The sequence below is a fragment of the Fukomys damarensis genome, unplaced genomic scaffold (genome assembly GCF_012274545.1).
Source record: "Fukomys damarensis isolate Sample0158 unplaced genomic scaffold, DMR_v1.0_HiC HiC_scaffold_9, whole genome shotgun sequence".
In the NCBI taxonomy this organism is placed as follows: Eukaryota; Metazoa; Chordata; class Mammalia; order Rodentia; family Bathyergidae; genus Fukomys; species Fukomys damarensis.
In genome coordinates this window covers 992,974-1,010,109 of record NW_022900921.1, presented here as the reverse complement: position 1 = coordinate 1,010,109, position 17,136 = coordinate 992,974, and the positions used below count along the sequence as shown (strand labels likewise).

The 17,136-nt window shown below is 47.4% G+C and overlaps 1 long non-coding RNA gene across 2 annotated transcripts in view; it reads right to left on the bottom strand.

Annotated features, from left to right (window-relative positions):
- The window catches only part of LOC104862045, an 18,966-nt gene extending 7,719 nt beyond the window's left edge, over positions 1-11,247 (bottom strand). For both annotated transcript variants that reach the window (XR_004516354.1, XR_780169.1), the window contains exons 1-2: positions 11,104-11,247; positions 7,873-7,980 (exon numbers count right to left, since the gene is read on the bottom strand). This is a non-coding gene — a long non-coding RNA (uncharacterized LOC104862045). The remainder of the gene's footprint in view (positions 1-7,872; positions 7,981-11,103) is intronic.
- Between the last annotated feature and the right edge of the window lie 5,889 nt (positions 11,248-17,136).

Genomic DNA, 17,136 nt, shown 5'->3' with positions numbered 1-17,136 from the left:
AAAAAAAAAAAAAAAAAAAAAAAAAAAAAATTTTTTTTTTTTTGGTACCAGGGATCAAACTTAGGACCTTGCACTGGCAAGGCAGGTAGTGGAACCACTGAGCTAAATCCCCAACCCCTCAAAATTTTAAGAAGACCTAGTGAACATGGATGCGAAAATCCTCAATAAGATACTGGCAAAGAGAATGTAGTAAATCATGATGAAGATCATACACCATGACCAAGCAGGATCCATCCCAGGGATGCAAGAATGGTTGCACATACACAAATCAAAAAATGTAGTACACCATATTAACAGAGCCAAGGACAAAAACCATATGATCATCTCCATAGATGGAGAAAAAGCATGTGACAAAATCCAACACCCATTCATGATAAAAATCCTACAGAAAATTGGAAAACATAGTCTTTATCTCAATCTGATAAAAGCCATCTATGACAAAGCAACAGCCAGCATCATACTAAATGGACAAAAAAGCTGAAAGCTTTTACTCTAAAATTAGGAACAAATCATGGCTATCCACTTGCACCACTCTTATTCAATATAGTTCTGGGAACATTAACTGGGACAATTAGACAAGAGAAGAAATAAAGGGAATAAGGATAGGAAAAGAAAAAAAATGATCATTATTATAGATGACATGATGCTCTACATAGATGACCCCAAAAACTCCACCAAAAGACTTCTACATTTAATTACCAAAATCAGGTTCCTCTGCCTGCCTTCAAAGTGTAAGATCCCAAGTTCAATCCCCAGTACCAAAAAAAAAAATCAGTAGCATAGTTGGATACAAGTCAACACTCAAACATTAATAGCATACCTGTACAAAAATAACAAACTCTAGGGGCCAGGAATTTAGCTCAGTGGTTCCACCACCTGCTTTGCCAGTGCAAAATCCTGAGTTCAATCCCCGGTACAACAACAACAACAAAAAAAAAAATTCACTGAGAGAAAAATTAGGAAAATAACACCTTTCACAATAGCATCCAAAAAATGAAATATCTAGGAATCAAAAATGAAAGACCTTTATTTGGAAAACTACAGTACTTTGAAAAATGAGATCGAAGAGGATATCAGAAAACAGCCCTTGTTCTTGGGTAGGAAAAACTAATATAGTGAAAATGGTCATCCTTCTGAGACTCTTATACAGATTTAATACAATCCCAATCAAAATGCCAATAGCATATTTCACAAAATTAGAGAAAATAATCCTAAAATTCATTTGAAACCAGAAGAGACCTCGAATAGCAAAAGCAATTCTGAACAACAAAAGTAAGGCAGGGGGCATCACAATCCCTGACCTGAAATTTTACTACAAAGCTCTTGTGATAAAAACAGCATGGCACTGGCAAAAAAAAGAAAACAGACCCAAGGATCAATGGAACAGACTAGAAGATGCAGAAACAACTCCAAACATACTCACAACTAACTTTGACACAGGAGCCAGACACCTTCACTGGAAGAAAGATAGCCTCTTTAATAAATGTTGCTGGGAAAACTGGCTTCCCACATGCTGAAGATTAAAACTAGATCCATATCTTTCACCAGGCACCAAACTAAAATTGAAATGGATTAAAGATCTAAATATTAAAACAGAAACACTAAATCTGCTGGAAGGTGAAATAAAACTCTTAAAGACTTTGGTGTAGGTAAAGACTATGGACAAAATTCCGAATGCATGAAAACTATTATAAAGAATGAACAAGTAGGATCTCATTTTATTAAAAAGCTTTTGCACAGCAAAAGAAACCACCAACAGAATGAAGAGACAACCCACAGTGCGGGGAAAAAATTTTGCTAGATGTTCCTTAGACAAAGAACTAATATCTAGCATATATACAGAACTCACAAAAATCAGACCAAAAATGAGCATCTGAAATGAATACACACATCTCAGATGAATAAGTAGAAATGGCAAACAAGTATATGAAAAAAATGTTCAATATCAAGAGATGCAAATTAAAACAATGCTGAGATTCCATCTCAATCCAGAGAGAATGGCTATTATCAAGAAATCAAACAATAACAAATGCTGGAGGGTCTGTAGGGGAAAAAGCACCCTTCTCCACTATTGGAGGGAGTGTACATTGGTGCAACCACTATAGAAATCGGTGTGGAGATTCCTCAAAAAACTAAAACTAGGGGTTCCATTTGACCCAGCTATTCCTCTCTCTGGTATCATCCCAAAAGAATTAAAACCATCATACCACAGCAATATGTGTATACCCATATTTATGGTGGTACAGTTTATAATACAAATCTTGGAAACAGCATAAATGCGCATCAACTGATGAATAATTAAGAAGATGTGAGTTTTTTATACAATGGAGTACTAGTCTGCCATAAAGAATAATAATCTTGAGACATTTCTAGCTAATTGAATGCATCTTGAAACCATGCTGTTAAGTGAGATAAATTGGACGTGTCTAAATACCACATTGTTTCTCTTGCGTGAGAAACCAAAAGCGTAAATAAGGACCAAAATGTATACATGTTGTATACATTATCTATGTATACATTATCTATGTATACATAGATGTTGGGAAATTGGAAGAAAATGTTCAAATGAGAAAAAGAACAAAGGAAGAGGGAGGAGAAAGGAAAGAAGCTACAAGAAAATAAGAAAACGGGGTTATAGCCTAGGAGAGCTCTTGCCAATAGCTGATGCACCAACTGCATTGTGAGAACCTGAACCCAGTCTTGGAGGAACTCTGTGAGGCACCTAAAGAGACATAAGCAAATCATCAGCAAGATGGGGACCAAGGTCCAGAGCAGAGGGGCAAACCACAACATCCAGTTACTCCAGGAGAAACTCCAAAATCTGAGGGTTTGGGATTGCTCCTGGAGTTTGGCAGCTCTATCTTGGAGACTTTCTGAAGCCTAATGAATTACCCCTGATCTGTTAACATAGAAACTACACTCTTCCCCGAGAAAGATACAGGTATCCTATTTTTCTGTTGTTAGTCTAAGGCACAAGAATTTTTAAGAGTACTGCAGCTACAGAGTCTATTTCTTTCTGTAGGTCTACTATAGAATTGGAGATTTCTTCTAAGCCATTAGCTAACTCATGAGAAAGTGACTGAAATTTTTCAAGCCAGCAAAGCAGTGTTTGCGTGTGCCTGAGACTGGTACAACAAGACAATCTGGGGAAGGTGTAAGACTAATGTGGTATTAAGTCAGAGGGCGGCAAATGCCCTGGGGTCACAGCGTGCCCTGAGATAGCGGAGTAGTGGAGGCCTCCTGGAGAGGAGGGCTGCTTTATGCAGAGGAGGGCTTGAAAGGTGCATTTTACACCAGTAGAGATGGGACCAAATTTGGGTCCGTGTGAAGATGACTGGCTCTCTGCTTAAGGAAGTCCTTTTTGACTGTAGCCATAAGCTTGGAGGGAGTGTTTTTAAAATCTAAGCCAGGGTGATATGCCGATGCAGACAGTGACCAAACCCGTGTGAGTCAGGGGTGGCCTCCGTGGAAGCAGATATGCATAACCAGAACATGCATAGCCAAGATATGCACAGCCAGTCTCTGAGAGACTGGAGTAGGCCTGGTTTAGTAAAGCGTGGACCATGGAGTTAGAGAGGTAAGGGGGTCGTGGGTCTGGGCCATCGTGTCTGCCACCATGGGGACCAATAACACCTTCAGGTTATTGACACCAGCCATTATCAGTTAGGTCAGAGGTGAACAACTAATCTTTAAAGGAGACAGAGAATACTGCTAATAACAAAGAGAAAAGGCTAGGAGAATCCTATGGGCAGTTGTCCAGTCTACTGGGCAACTGTAGCGAGGCCAACAGTGAAAATTAAGACAAGCAGTCCAAGGAAGCCTAGAAACCAGAGATAACGATAACAGCGCATAGAGTGATTTAAGGCGTCCTGCGAAAAGGGTCCTCAGGCTTCAGTCATTCATGGCCTAGTCAGCTTCCAGTGTGACCAGAGGAGGGCTATTGTCTGTCTGCTGGTGATGTCTCTGAGGTCAGGCGGAGTCCCGGGATCTTCTATTTTAGTCAGGTCCTGAGGGGCTTCTTGGGGTCTGGGTACATTGTCCAAGTGTCCAGGACTTCCGTGGGGTGGGCCTTTCTGAGCCTCAAGTGACGAACCCACAGGATAACTCCTGTAACTTTAACGGCAGTGTGGGTGACTAGTACAGTATGAGGCCCTGTCCACATAGGTTGCAGGCGTTCCTTTTCTCAGTCTTTAACCCAAACTGAGTGCCCTGGCTGGTAAGGTTATAATGGGGTACCTGAGGAGACAGGGATCCTCTTGGGAATAGACTTATGAATCTGAGAGAAAATCTTGCCTAGGGCCCACAACTCTGGAGTTAGATTGTTCTCTTCCAACAGTCCGATGTCCCCTCTGAAAGCCTTTATTACTGGGGGGAGGGGGTCTTCCAAACAAAATCTTATAAAGGGAATAACCTGATGGTATGGGGTGTATTGGACCCAAAGTAGGCCTAGGGGTAACATGTCAATCCACACCTCTTGGGTCTCCTGACATAACTTGGCTAGGGTGGTCTTCAGGGTGCCTTTCATGTATTCTACTTTCCCTGAGCTTTGTAGTCTGTAAGCTGCATGGAGGTTCAATCTGATCTTCAGCGGGTCAGCAAGGGTCTGTACTGCTCTGGCCTCTAAAGCTGGCCCTCTGTCCCGTCCCATTGTTAGGGGCAGTCCATATCAAGGGACGACTTCACACAGCAAGAGCCTGACAACTTTGTTAGCTTTCTCAGTCCAGGTGGGTATGGCTTTGGCCCAACCCGAGTACGTGAGATAACAACCAATAGTTATTTCTTTAGCCAACAGGGTTTTACATCAGTAAAGTCTATTTCTAAATCTTCAAACGTTGACATCGCAGTGTACTGGACTCTCAAGGCTGGCTTGGGTCACTGTCGGGAGTTGTTTCTGGTGCAGGTCAGGCATCACTGGCTTATGGTGGCACAGGGGGATGACAGTAGGAGGAATGTAGAAGTATGGACCCAACAGAGCCTCAGACTTTCCCAGGTGGTTCCAGCTGTGGAATTCTTGAACTAGGGCATATACCCTTCACCGAGGTATGACTGTCCTTTGATCTGGCAGAGTTACCATGTTCCGGGGGCCTTTGAACACCCCTTCTTGTCAGGCCCACTGATTTTCTTCTGGGGTGTATACTAGTTCTGTATCATGGTAATCTTTAGGGAGTGTGGCCAATTCCATGGACTCAGTTTGACTTGGTGTCATCACTACAGCGAGGGCGGCTTCCCTTGCTGCCCTGTCTTCTGATTTCCTCGGATGACAGCATCTTGCCCCTTTTGGTGCCCCTGACAGTGCATGATGGCCACTTCCTCAGGTTCCCAGACAGCCTCCAGGAGTTGTAACACCTCTCCTTTATCTCTGATCCCTTTATTCCCTGCTGTCCGCAGTCCTCTTTCCTCACATGTGGTCCTGACGAAGCGGACTGTGGTAGAAAAGTATCTAGACTCAGTGTAGATGTTAACAGTCTCTCCCCTGGCCCATCAGAGGGCTTGGCTGAGTGCCCAGAGCTCTGGCCTCCGTGCAGAACCCCCTCAGGAGAGGGCTGCCTCAATGATTTGGTCTGTGGTAATGACTGTGTTTCCTTACAGCCATTCTCCGTCCTGTGTGAAGCTGCTACTATACACAAACAAGGCAGCACCCGGTCTGGCCTCTGGCATCCCAGCGAGGTCAGGTCAACTGCAGAAGAGCTCATTGGTAACTTCTTCAGTTGTGGTCTGGAGGCGCTTCCACAGCTGGCAGAGAGGGGGCTGGATTTATAGGCTGAACAGTTTTAAAGTAACTTGGGGGGTTTGCAGAGCAGCCCTTAGAACTGTGTCATTCTGGCATCTGAGAGCCACTTATGTCCTTGGTTTTTCATTAAGTCATAATGGAGTGGGGAACCTTTACTCGGAGGTTTCGTCCCATAGTCAATTATCTGCTTCCTTAATGAGCATGACTGTTGCTGCTCGGGCACGGAAGCCAGGGGGCCAGCCAGCTGCTACTGTATCTAAGTATTTAGATAGATAGGCCAGGGTCTGGGATTTAGCTCAGTGGTTCTGCCTCCTGCCTCACAAGCGCAAGGGCCCGAATTCGATCCCCAGTACCAAAATAAATAAATAAAAATAAATGATAGGCCCACTGGCCCCTGCCAGGACCCCTACTGTCTGATCCAGGACTTCTTTTTCATGAACAAAGAGATTAAATTCTTGGCTTATGTCCAGTGGTCCTAATGCTGGGGTGCTGATGAGGAGCCATTTGATCTCTTTGAAGGCTGATTCTTGTTACACTTCCCATTTTAGAGGCTAACTCTCAGGTTCCATCAGGGCAGCACAGTGGGGCCTGGCCTCTTCTGAAAACCCCAGGATCCAGATTCAGCAAAAACCAGCCACCCCCAGGATTCCATGGAGTTTCTTTTTGCTATCAGGCCTCAGGAGGGAGCAGATGACTTGTTTTCTCTCCATTCCCAGGGAGCAGCCTCCCCTGGATATGATGAACCCTAGGTACTGGTCAGCAGGTCAGCACACTTGTGTGTTTTTCTAGGACCCCTTGTAGCCCGAGTCCATGAACAGCCACAGAAGGGCCCATGTGCCCTTTCAACGGTCCTGTTTGTTTTTCTTGCCAGCAAGAGGTCATCTGCATATTGGAGCAGAGAGAGTCTCGGTTGTCAAAGGACCTTTGCAGCAACTTGAAGCAGCCCAAGAATCCTTCAAGTTTCTGGAGTTTGTGGTGGTTATCAGGAGCATAGGGCCACCAAAGCAGCATTGAACTGGTACTGCAGAATTGTTTGGAAATATCTCCTTTTCCCTAACAAATGCATGACCTTTAACCCACATATTTCTCTCTTGTTCTGGACCCAGGAGAGATGAGTTTGTACACCCATTAAAGACATATTCAAGAATGTTCATAACAACTTCATTCCTAATGGTCAAAGACCCCTTCATCAATAAGTATCCGTCAATAAGTATTCATCAATACTTACTCACCAATAGCTAAATGAGTACATATATCATAGTTATGCATATAAGTGGAATACTACAGGGGGCACAGTATTCTCAACAACATGGATAAACCTCCTTATGCTGAAGAAAAGAAGTCAGATTCAACAGGGAGCAAACTGCATGATTACATAAAGACTAAGAACAGGTGAGACTCTTTTATGGTGGAAATCGGAACAGGGGCTACTCTGGGTGGAAGAGCTGGAGACTAGGAAGTGCGGGCTGCAGCAGTCTTGACACGCTCCTGACATCTGCTGTAACTCAGGGTAGTAAGATAACAAAGCGGGAGCCCTTGCTTTTGAGAGAAGAGATTACCTCTCACCATCCCCAAGAGGAGGAGGAAGCACAGCACAGCAAGGGCCACATGGGGAAGCAGCAGGGCAGAAGGAAGCAGACAGCATGGGCTGGAGCTTTCCTGCCTGAGAGCTTTCCTGCTGTGCAAGAGCAGAGGCGGGAAAGCAAGTGGAGTGTGGTTAACATCCAAAGGATGGTACGGGCTCTGGGGTACCGGGTGGCCCCAGCTGTCCAGCGCCTTACCCCGGAGCGACTTATGGCAGGGAGAATATTCCACTGGTGTGAGAGTGGCTGGGTACTGTGGAGCAGCTACTTTGCCCACAAAAGGCGTCCACAGGCAAATTGCCCGTGCTCTAGCTCAGAGCCAGGGGTGTCTCCCCCGCCTGAAAAGCATCAGGCAGTGTCAAAGCATCGCAAGAAAACAAAAACCACCAGAATTCAGAGTCTTGCAGAGCACTAATAAGCATCACTGTACAAGGGCAAAGAACCGCTGGGCTGCTTGCCTGAGGTCTCTGCACATCAGGCACCTTCCTACAGTGCGCTCGTTTTGAAAACACAAATGTGAGATTTGATCTGAAAACACACTAAGACCGAGGTACTCACTCTTATCAGCCACGCTCCAGCTGTGTGCTGAATGTTCTTTTCCATATATGTTGTGCAGTCCCACATATTTTGTCACAGCAGTGAGACAGATGGACAGTTTGCAGTGTCCTGGGAGGCGGGTGGAAACACAGACAGGGCTGTGACAGCAGCTGGAGCACCTGCAGCACACTCGCCCCTTGGCCTGCCTTGGGGTCTGAAAGCCCAAAGAGCAGAGCACCAGCTCTGGAGACCAGAGCTTAGCCACCCCTTCACTATGTGGTGCAACAGGCGGGAGAGGACCCCAAGGAGGAGTGCACGCGTGCCAGGGAGAGGGGGTGATGAGACAAGGAGCCGGGGGCAGGAGCGGCCCAGGCCGGTTCTTTCATAACCACTTCTCTCATAGGAACGCACCCAGGTCCCTGGGAACCACACTCATCGCTCCCAGAGTGCCACCAGCCAGGGCCCACTCACCGTGCACCTCCTCACACTGCCACACCGGGCAGGCGCCACACTGGGTCCTGGCCGGACAGTTCACACCTACCGCAGCACTGCTCAGAAGCCCAGCTCCGGAAATACAGCTAAGTGAGGCTGGATGGTCATGGGGCACCAGGACTTCCGGGGAAGCTGGGGAGGCGAGCAGCTCAGACAGCCGCCACTGGCCACGACCCAAAGGGCACCCGGCCCGGCAGGGTGCTCTGTGCCCACATGGGCACTGGGGACCAGAGGTGGTGCCTGGAGCTAGGCGGGGTGGGGCCCATCCGGTCAGAGGCAGCCTCTCTATGGCCCTCAGGAGTGCCCAGGCCCATGGTAACCCTTGCCTCTGTCCCCTAGGCCAACAGAACTGCCTGGTCAGGGGAGCAGGTCATCGGCATGACCAGAGAGGCAGGCGCCTTCTCCAGGTGATGCTGTTCACACACCTGCTAGGTGCTGTCCTGGCTGGGCTCCAGGGCCATCTCTGCGCCCACATCCCCGCTGGGGTAATTTCAGCCAGCAGAGATGAGGCTGCTTCTGCAGGGCTACCCTGAAATGCCTTCTTTGGTGGTGAACAAGCACTGGTCCAGCCGAGAACCATCTGGGAGGGGTAGGGACAGCCCTGGCCAGCACACAGATGGACGCGGGAGCAGCAAGCCCCGGCCTGCAAAACTCTGGAACTCAACAGCCTGCTCAGGACAGTCCCATCTGGATCCTGCAGAACAGCCTCCTTACCCGGCTGCCTGTCCTTCAGGCTCTTGGAGAAGTAGCCCTGGGAGGAGGCCTGCATGCCAGATGGGCCCGCTCATTAGGATGAGGAGCTAGTATTTCTTATGCAAATAAGGGCAAATAAATCCATCCGAGAAATGTGAATAGCAAAGGCTTGTTGGGACCGCAAGTCTACATGGGTAGGGCGGAGAGAAGCAGGAGGAGGGGACCCACAGCATTGTCCTTACGCACACTCAGTCCTAGATCTTCTGGATTTGCCTACTGTGCTGCCCAAGAGGGAAACTGGGGTCCTATGGCCCTGTCAAAGAGCTGAATTTTACTTGATCTGCAGCCAGGCACAGAGAGCCAACAGGGTGCAAGTGGTCAGGCAGGTCAGGACAGTCCTGGGAGTTGGAACAGGGAGAGGCCAGGCCCGCGATTATTCCACCATGGCCAAGCAGATGGTTGAGCACCAGCCAAACCAAGCCATCATCGGCTGTGAGGCAGGGAAAAGGGCCACCACTGGGGCCCAGCCCAGGGCCCAGCACTTCTGGGACAACTCCGAGCCACCAGGACTCCGTGCTGAGGTTCTGCCCCAGAGCAGGCTGCTCCCACTTCATTCCTGCTCTTCCACCCCCTTGGACAGGGCAGACTGAAGGTGCTCTCGGAGCTTCCTTTGCCTCCAGTCAGGGGTCGGGCCAGCTCCAGCTCCTGGATGTCCTCAAGAACCTGCGCACTTGCTCCTGTGCCTCAGCCTCGGGAGATGGCTCCCAAACACCCACCTACCCTTCCAGGGCCTCTTCTCTGGCACTCTCTCAACAACTCCCTGCAGTCCAACCACCACCACACCAGCCAGCGCTCTACTTTCTCTCCCTAGGAACCTGCAGCGTCACCTTCTGTCTCATCCGTGCTGCCCTGCTTGCCCTTTGTCCACAATCCCTCCCCTGGTAGAGGTCCTGAGCTTAGAGCTAACTGCTTGTCTCCCCAGACCTTCCCAGTCTGACTCTTACACTCTGGTGTCCACTCCCGGTCTGAGCGCCCAGCTAGCCACGTGCTGCGGGGTCTCCCCAGCCCTGCCACCTCGGACACCCACGGGCCTCACCTCCTGCACCACTCGCTCCAACCTCCACTCGCAGGGCAGACCCTGTCTTGCCAGCGTTCCTCTTCCCCCCGTCCTTAAATCCTAGCGCTGTAAGGTACGGCCGCAGCCTCCTACGCACGCTCCTCCCAACATGGCCAAACCATAGTCCCGGCGAGTCCTAGACTGGCGCCCAGACACACAGGCTTCCCCACTTTGGCACCAGACCAGTGTCGCCGAGTTCTGAGGCTGGCAGTCGCTGTCACTGTGGATGAGCGCAGCCTGCCTGCCCTTCTGACACTGCAGCCCTCGGTTCCTGGGATGGGCGGCTCCTGACTTTTCTCCTTCCTCCTCCTCCTCCAGACCCTCGCCTAACCCCTCGTGTATCCCCAGCCCTCCTCTCCCCTCAAGTGCCACACACTTCCCCGAGCTTTCTGACCAGGCAGCCTCCAAGGCTACTTGCTGCTCCGCCCTTCACCCTGTCCTCCCTGCTGAACGAACCCACATCATGAGTCCCGACGTCCCTGACGTCTCGTCACCAACTCAAAGGAAACATGTCCAGAACGTAGTCTCTGATCGCCCCCGCCGGCCTTGCTCCTGTCATCATTTCCTGCCTCTCAATCAGTGGCAAAATCTATCGTAGTCCCACCCACAGTGTGAAGAAGGAGAGGTTGATCTGACTCACGTTTTAACTGTGCTCGGCCGGCTCTGGGACGGGAATATCATGGTGGAAGGTGTTATGAGCAAAGCTGCTCGATGCATGGAGGCCAAGAAGTAGAGAAAGGAAGAGGCCCAGAGAGGAAGGGCCTCGGAGATGTCGACTGAGGCCTCGCCTCCAAGGCCCTGACACCCCAGAATGCTCCACCCACTCCCGGGCAGACCCACCCTAACCTCCGCATCTCCCTTCCCACACATCCCCACCCAGCCCACCAGGAATTCTGGCCTCTACCTTCAGAGCACACTCACATTCAGACCTCGCCCACCATTGCCCTCACCTGAAGAAGCCGTATTTGGGTCCATTCAGCCAGGTGGCACTCGGCGGTGAACACGTGGGCGGCAGGTGGGTGCTCAGTCTCAGCAAGGCTCAGCATCACTGTGACTAGGCGTGTCTCAGGCCAGTCAAGCCGCCAGTCACGCTTCTCAACCTGGAATTAGAAGGGAGACTCTTGGGCATTTTCCAAGTGTCTTCTAGTCAAAAACAGCAAAGCTCACTCAAGATAACTTCACAAAAAACAAGGGTCTCTGCTGGCTTGGGTGACAGCAAGGGGCTGTAAGTATGGCTGGATCTTCACTGTGGGCTGAGCCTCCCAGGGCTGTTCTCCCTGGGTGACAGCCTCAGGCCCGCTCCCTCACCCACCGTCCCTGGCAGGAATACAGTACAGCAGCTCGCCTGCCCTAGAGTAGATGGAGTCAGCCCGAGCCTCAAAGTCTGATACCAAAACCACAGTAACTCAGTGACTAGTCAAAAACAAACTGCTGCCTACCGTTTGTTATAGGAAACAGAAATAATAATAGCTAGACTATGGAACAAAAGAAACTATGGCGTTCACATAAACAACAAAAAAATTGCTCAAAATGAAACAAAAACAAATAAATAGAGGCTTAGGGTGTAGTTCATGGTAAATACTTGCCTAGTTCGCACAGGATGATGGATTTGATTCCTAGCACTGCAAACAATAAACAGATAAAGTTTTCATATAGATAAAAAATCAAGAATAAACTGGGAGATACATTAAAAAAAAGTACAGAATTCAACCAAATGACATAAAAGAAGGTTTGAGTAAACAGACACACTTCATTCCCCCATATAGTGAGTCCCCCCACAGCTGTAGATGCTGCAATTACCTCTTCTGCGTCCTTGGGTTCGACTAATCACAGATGGAAAATATTGATGGAAAACCTTGCATCTCTACTGGTCCTTCACAGACTCTTTATCATCGTTCCCACACGGTGCAGGGTAACAACACTTACACAGCTTCCACGTTATATTAGACAGCATCAGTTGCCTAGAGGTTATGGGAAGAGCATGGAAGGCTTCACATAGGCTAAATGAAAATACTAGGCCACTGCACACACAGGACTTGAGACAGAGTGTGGTGTCATGTGGCGTCCTTGAAGATGCCAAGGGATGATGTATAAACATCAACAAAGACTTTAAAGACCTGCCAAACTCACATCCTTCCTAAAACTTCACATCGTAACTCTTTGGAAATAGGGCCACTGCAGGTGTCATTAGTTACGATGAGGTGATCCTGGAGTAGAATGGGCCCTCGATCTGCTAGGACTGGAGTCTTCAGAAGAAGAGGACAAGGGACACAGGCATACACAGGGAGTGCACCCTGTGTCGACAGAAGCTCAGATCACAGTGATGTGTCTACAGATCAAGAAACCCCAGGAGTGGTATCACAAACCCCAACTTGAAACTATACTACAAAGCCACTGTGATAAAAACAGCATGATACTGGCAAAGAAACAGACCTGAGGATCACTGGAACAGATTGGAAGATGCAGAAACAACTCCAGATGTACTCAGCTACCTCATCTTTGACAAAGGAGCCAACCATCCTCACTGAAGGAAAGAGCCTCTTTAATAAATGGTGTTGGAAAAACTGGATTTCAACCTGCCAAAGATTAAAACTAGACCCTTATCTTTCACCATGCACTAAACTAAAATCCAAGTGGATTAAAGATACAAATACTAAAACAGAAACACTAAACTTGCTGGAAGATAAGTTAGGTAGAACTCTCGAAAACATTGGCATAGGAAAAGACTTCATGAACAAATCCTCAATAGCACAAAGAATCAACAACTGGGATCTCCTCTTATTAAAAAGCTTCTGCGCTGCAAGAGAAACCACCAACAGAGCTAAGAGACAACCTACAATGTAGGAAAATATGTTTACCAGCTGCTCCTCAGACAAAGGTCTACTATCTAGAATACGTAAAGAACTCAAAAAATCACACGCTCCCAAATATAAAGACCCAATTCAAAATTGGGTATCTGAAATGAACAGACATTTCTCAGACAAAGAAGTAAAAGCAGCAAATAAATACATGAAAAAATATTCAATATCACTAGTCATTCAAGAGATACAGATGAAAGCAACCCTGAGATTCTACCTCACCCTAGTAAGAATGGCTGCTATCAAGAAATTAACCAATAACAAATGTTGGCAGGATTGGGGAGAGAAAAGAACCCTTCTCCACTGCTGGTGGGAGTGCAGACTGGTACAACCACTGTGGAAATCAATACAGAGATACCTCAAAAACTAAGATTAGAGGTCCCATTTGACCCAGTTATCCCTCTGCTGGGTATCTTTCTAAAAGAATTGAAAGAATCATACCACAGTGATATATGCACGCCCATGTTTATAGTAGCACAGTTTGTAACAGCTAAAAATTGGAAACAGCCCAATTCCCCGACAACTAGAGACTAGATAAAGAAGATGTGGTTTTTCTATAAAATGGAGTCCTAATCAGTCATAAAGAATGAGAAACTAGAGTCATTTATATCTAAACAGATGCATACTGAAGCTATACTCTTAAATGAAATAAGTAAGAAACACATGTGTAAATGCCGAATAGTTTCTCTGGTGTGAAAACTAAAAGTGTAAATAAGGTTCAAATTATATAATTGATAATGTGAAATAGGAAGCAAAGCGCTAAAGCAGTAGGGGAAATTGGAAGGATAGGGGAAAGGAAAGGAGGGAAAAGAAAAAATATGAGAAGGGAAAAAATGGAAAAAAAGTCTTTGTAAATAGGGAAGGGTGGAGGGGGTGAAGAGAGGGCAGGGGTATGGGGAAAAAATAAGAACCAAAATCTGTCATGCAAGGGTACAAGATCCCAATGATGAATATAACTGTACTGTATACCTAAAAAGTACCAATAAACTTTTTTCTAAATGCTAAAAGAAAAGCAAAGAACAGATTCCCTCTTGGAGACTACAGAAGAGCACACCCTGCCAACACCTTAATTTTGAACTTCCAGCCTCTAGAATGGTCTATAATGGCATTATAGACCTGTTGTTCTGTGGCACATGACTTGAAGCTACTTGCTGAAGCAGCCCTAGAAACTAATACAGATGCCAGTTCCCCTCCCCCATTTAACTACAACTTTATTCGTCCTAATCAAAAGCCTGAGAGTACTTGGGCAGGTGAGACGAGAGGATCATAAGTTCACAGCCATCCTGAGCAACTTAACAAGACCCTGTATCAAAATTTTAGAAATTAAAAGAGCTGGAGATGCAGTCAGTGATCCCTTGGTTCAAGCACCAGGCCAGAAAAAATAGTCATTCTCTTATAATGAAAACAAAATTGTATTCAGGAAACTCCTGAAAAGGAAGAGAAACAAAGCAGGACCAGCTCTCCTCCCACACATGATTAGCCACTGCCAACAGGGAGGAGCCAAGGTCAAGAGGGAGTTAGGAAATAGTCTGAAGAGTAAGGATTTAGTATGAAATACTATAGACCATAGACTCAGTGGACAAACATAGATCATTCAGTAAGAGGCATTAAGACAACCAGAAAGTTGATCAGTTAAAAATAATAAGAATCAAAATTAGTGCCAGGTCACAGCTGTACTTCTTTTACTCAAAATCTTAATGGATCAAAATTTTAAAGCTAAAGGATTCATACAGAGATGCTAAACCATATTTATATCCTATTCCCATTCTCACAAGACAGGATGCTCTTGGTGAACCATATATTTTGAGAAATTTCTGGAAAACAGAAGTCAAATGATATCTGACTTATAAGAGAAACTAGAGAAAAGGAAGTTTCATGTGAGGGAGAAAATTTTGTTTTCCACCAAAACTCCTTCATGCCTCTTGCAAAAGGGGCTCCCAACACCACACGTGTACCTGCACCTGCTACGCAAACAGATTCATTCCCCTGGGGTTCTGATAAGGGAGAAAATGGCTGACCAGGTAAAATTTCCTGTTCATTGTGTAAGTCATCCTCTGTGCGCAAAGATTTTTGAAATGTGAAGCAAACTCAGGAATTCCCAAATTTTCCAGGCCTTTTACTGGAGTAAACTGAGGTACAAGGAGCTCATGACATCGCACACAATGGCGTGTAAACCAAAGCACAGCACGCTGACTCACCCTCCTGCCATACCAAGGACTCTTGCCATGTTTTGCTCATGGCTCTGTCCTAGTGAGGGAACTAAACAGGTGGGACTTCACCCACTGCATAGACGCCCACAAGAGAGGCACAAGGAGCACTGGCTTCAGGCCAAGCCCAGTCTCTTCCTCCGCTCCCCGACAAAGACCTCTGCGCTCCTGTGACACTTTCTGTCAGCTGTCCTCCAGAGACCTTCCCTGGCCGGGCTACATTTGCAGAAATGTAATCATTCTCCCGAAGACTTCACTGAGTTTTGCAGAGTCCTGCTGGTGCTCCTGCCGCCGAGAGCGTCCTCTGAGCGGGTTCCAGAGTGGTGATGGATTTTCACTTATCACTGCTCAGCCTGCTCGGGCAGCCCGCAGACTCACAGCCTGCCCCGTGGCGCAGAGCAGAACACGCTGGCCTTTGCTGCACAGTGGGGGACACGCTCGGGATGTTCTTGAGCAATGAGAAAGCTATGTGGAGGCCAGAGCCTCTGTCTCACCCCCCCCCGGCAGAGTCTGGAAGCGTCCCCCAGGAGCAGGGAGCTGAAGGATAAACACAGCTGATGGCCACGAGGGAAAACGGCCCTGACAAATAAACCCACAGGCATCTTAGTGCTCTGTTGTCAGAATCAGAGCAACACTGAAGTCTCATTTTACATCCAGGACATTAGCAAAGGATGGGAAATCTCTGGTGCGGGTACGACAAAATCGACCCAAGGTCCCCTCAGGGATGCTGAGCGGGGCCTTCCCAGGAAGCGCAGGGACCCAGGAGTCCAGATTCCCTTGGCTCATCAGCCGTCTCCATCACTTGCTACCAAAGAGTCCTGACTAAAGTAAGGACCATCCACAGAGATGCTCAGAGCAACTTTGCAAAATTAGAAACAACCTCAACTCACCACATGAGCTTTCCTACAAAAATGATGAAACACCAGCACAGGAGAATGGATGTGGCCTCAAAATGATATAAAGGCTGAGTAACAGCGAGGAGACAAGAAGCCACACACGATATCCAGTTAAGGGCGAACAGAAGAGCCCCGAGCGAGAACCACATTCTCTTCCACCTGCAGCTGTCCCTCAGAATGTGGTTCGAGGACCCTGCAAAATCCACAGTCCACAGATGCTCAAGCCCCTTACATAAGGTGGGGTAGGATTTGCCTGTGACCCATGTGCTTCTTCCCTTATACTGTAAGTCACTTCTAAATTCCTTATAGTACTTAGTACAATGTAATTGCTGTGGAAATAGTTGTTGTAGTGCGTTGTTTAGGGAATAACAAGAAAAGGGTCTATACATGCTCGGTACAGATGCAGTTTTTTCTGAATATTTTTAACCTACAATTGGTTGAACAGAGTTGCAGAACCTACAGATCTGCAGGGCTGACTGACTATTCAAAAAGTAACCGAAAGGGTGGGCAAGAATGAGGCCTGTGGCTGACCCTCGCGGAGCTGACTCTGCCCCAGCCTCCTTGCTAAGTGGCCTACTGAGGCCACCACAGCCAACACAACCCTGAGGCAGGTCCACTGTGCAAATGGGGACACTGAGATGAAGTAGCTTGACCACGGTCCCTGCAGCAAGACCCCAACCCAGGCTGCCTGGCCCTGAACCAAACCTCTGGAAAGGCAACAGGAAAAACAAAAGCAATTGTTGGAAGTGGGGAAGGACTGTTTGGAAGCTTTTTATCTGTTGCTTTGTTTCCAATTTTCCTTTTGAGGTTTTCCAATTTTGAAAAAAATCAGTCAGGAATCTGTGAAAGGATTCACACTCAACCCCTCGTCTAGGAAACCTGCTCCAGTGTGCCCTGTGACCAGGGAACTCGGAGCCCACCCCTCACCCTGCTCAGGATGGGCTCTGCCCTGGCCAACGCTGGGGCCATTTGATTGGAATCATTGATAGGTAATTAGCAGCAATAGAGACAGGGGTCGGAGG